Source organism: Lontra canadensis, unplaced genomic scaffold (genome assembly GCF_010015895.1).
Source record: "Lontra canadensis isolate GAN:19392208 unplaced genomic scaffold, GSC_riverotter_1.0 scaffold10, whole genome shotgun sequence".
NCBI lineage: Eukaryota > Metazoa > Chordata > Mammalia > Carnivora > Mustelidae > Lontra > Lontra canadensis.
The window spans coordinates 22,695,198-22,698,708 of record NW_022631004.1 but is presented as its reverse complement, the minus strand read 5'-3'; positions in this window follow the sequence as shown (position 1 = coordinate 22,698,708).

Sequence of the window (3,511 nt, the reverse complement as noted above, 5' to 3'; positions counted from 1 at the left end):
GCGGAATTCCAGAGGAGGAGAAAGCAAAGCACAGAACTCATAGCTTTCTCCCCATGATTCTTTAGACATGCAGTTAATTTAATTTTTGTTTAAATTTTTTTTCTTCTTCTGATAAATTTTTTTTACCTTTTACTCTTTTCTTTTTTAACTTTTTTTTAATTACTTTATCTAATATATATATTTTTTTCTTTTTTATATTTTTTCTTTATTCGTTTTCTTTTTTTTAATTGTTTCTTTTTTTTTTTTTTTCTGAACCACTTTTTATCCCCTTCCCCCTCCTCCAATGATTTGGGATCTCTTCTGATTTGGTGAAAGCGTATTTTCCTGGGGTCTTTGCCACCCTTTTAGTATTTTACTTGTGCCTCCATATACCCTTATCTGGACAAAATGACAAGGTGGAAAAATTCACCACAAAAAAAAGAAAAAGAGGCAGTACTGAAGGCTAGGGACCTATCAATACAGACGTCGGTAATATGTCAGATCTAGAGTACAGTATGACAATTCTCAAGGTTCTAGCTGGGCTCAGAAAAGACATGGAAGATATTAGAGAAACCCTCTCGGGAGATATAAAAGCCCTTTCTGGAGAAATAAAAGAACTAAAATCTAACCAAGTTGAAATCATAAAAGCTATTAATGAAGTGCAATCAAAAATGGAGGCTCTCACTGCTAGGATAAATGAGGCAGAAGAAAGAATTAGCGATATAGAAGACCAAACGACAGAGAATAAAGAAGCTGAGCAAAAGAGGGATAAACAGCTAATGGATCACGAGGGGAGAATTTGAGAGATAAGTGACACGATAAGATGAAACAACATTAGAATAATTGGGATTCCAGAAAAAGAAGAAAGAGAGAGGGGAGCAGAAGGTATATTGGAGAGAATTATTGGAGAGAATTTCCCCAATATGGCAAAGAGAACAAGCATCAAAATCCAGGAGGTGCAGAGAACGTCCCCTCAAAATCAACAAGAAGAGGTCCACACCCCATCACCTAATAGTAAAATTTACAAGTCTTAGTGACAAAGAGAAAATCCTGAAAGGAGTCCAGGAAAAGAAGTCTGTAACATACAATGGTAAAAATATTAGATAGGCAGCAGACTTATCCACAGACCTGGCAGGCCAGAAAGAGCTGGCATGATATATTCAGAGTACTAAATGAGAAAAACATGCAGCCAAGAATACTATATCCAGCTAGGCTATCATTGAAAATAGAAGGAGAGATAAAAAGCTTCAAACAAGCAAAAAACTGAAAGAATTTGCAAACACCAAACCAGCTCTACAGGAAATATTGAAAGGGGTCCTCTAAACAAAGAGAGAGCCTAAAAGTAGTAGATCAGAAAGGAACAGAGACAATATACAATAACAGTCACCTTACAGGCAATAGAATGGCACTAAATTCATATCTCTCAATAGTTACCCTGAATGTTAATGGGCTAAATGCCCCAATCAAAAGACACAGATTATCACAATGGATAAAAAAAACAATACCCATCCATATTTTGCCTACAAGAAACTCATTGTAGACCCTAGGATACCTGCAGATTTAAAGTGAGGGGGTGGAAAGCAATTTACCATGCTAATGGACATCAGAAGAAAGCAGGGGTGGCAATCCTTATATCAGATCAATTAGATTTTAAGCCAAAGACTATAATAAGAGATGAGGAAGACACTATATCATATTCAAAGTATCTGTCCAACAAGAATATCTAATAATTTTAAATATCTATGCCCCTAACGTGGGAGCAGCCAACTATATAAACCAATTAATAACAAAATCAAATAAACACATCAACAGTAATACAATAATAGTAGGGGACTTTAACACTCCCCTCACCAAATTGGACAGATCATCCAAGCAAAAGATCAACAAGGAAATCAAGGCCTTAAATGACACACTGGACCAGATGGACATCACAGATATATTCAGAACATTTCATCCCAAAGCAACAGAATACACATTCTACTCTAGTGCACATGGAACATTCTCCAGAATACATCACATCCTGGGTCCTAAATCAGGTCTCAACCGGTATCAAAAGATTGGGATCGTTCCCTGCATATTTTCAGACCACAAAGCTCTGAAGCTAGAACTCAATCACAAGAGGAAATTTGTAAAGAACCCAAACACATGGAGACTAAACAGCATCCTTCTAAAGAATGAATGGGTCAACCAGGAAATTAAAGAAGAATTGAAAAAATTCATGGAAACAAATGATAATGAAAACACAACGGTTCAAAATCTGTGGGACACAGCAAAGTCAGTCCTGAGAGGAAAATATATATCGGTACAAGCCTTTCTCAAGAAACAAGAAAGGTCTCAAATACACAACCTAAACCTACACCTAAAGTAGCTGGAGAAAGAACAAAAAAGAAACCCTAAACTCAGCAGGAGAAGAGAAATCATAAAGATCAGAGCAGAAATCAATAAAATAGAAACAAACAAACAACAACAACAACAAAAAAAAACCAATAGAGCAAATCAATGAAACTAGGAGCTGGTTCTTTGAAAGAATTAATAAGATTGATAACCCCCTGGCCAGACATATCAAAAAGAAAAGAGAAAGGACCCAAATAAATAAAATCATGAATGAAAGAGGAGAGATCACAACGAACACCAAAGAAATACAGACAATTATAAGAACATACTATGAGCAACTCTATGCCAACAAATTTGGCAATCTGGAAGAAATGGATGCATTCCTAGAGACATATAAACTACCACAACTGAACCAGGAAGAAATAGAAAACCTGAACAGTCTCATAACCAGTAAGGAGATTGAAAGAGTCATCAAAAATCTCCAAACAAACAACAGCCAGGGCCAGACGGCTTCCTGGGGGAATTCTACCAAACATTTAAAGAAGAACTAATTCCTATTCTCCTCAAACTGTTCCAAAAAATAGAAATGGAAGGAAAACTTCCAAACTCATTTTATGAGGCCAGTATCACCTTGATCCCAAAACCAGACAAGGATCCCATCAAAAATGAGAACTACAGACCAATATCCTTGATGAACACAGAGGCAAAAATTCTCACCAAAACACTAGCCAATAGGATTCAACAGTACATTAAAAGGATTATTCACCACCACCAAGTGGGATTTATTCCAGGGCTGCAAGCTTGGTTCAACATCCGCAAATCAAGCAATGTGACAAAACACATTAATAAAAGAAAGAACAAGAACCATATGATTCTCTCCATAGATGCTGAGAAAGCATTTGACAAAGTACATCATCCCTTCCTGATCAAAACTCTTCAAAGTGTAGGGATAGAGGGCACATACCTCAATATTATCAAAGCCATCTATGAAAAACCCACCGCAAATATCATTCTCAATGATATTTTCCGCTAAGGTCAGGAACACGGCACGGATGTCCATTATCACCACTGCTATTCAACATAGTACTAGAAGTCCTAGCCTCAGCAATCAGACAACAAAAGGAAATTAAAGGCATCCAAATCGGCAAAAAAGAAGTCAAACTATCACTCTTCACAGATGATATGATACTATATGTGG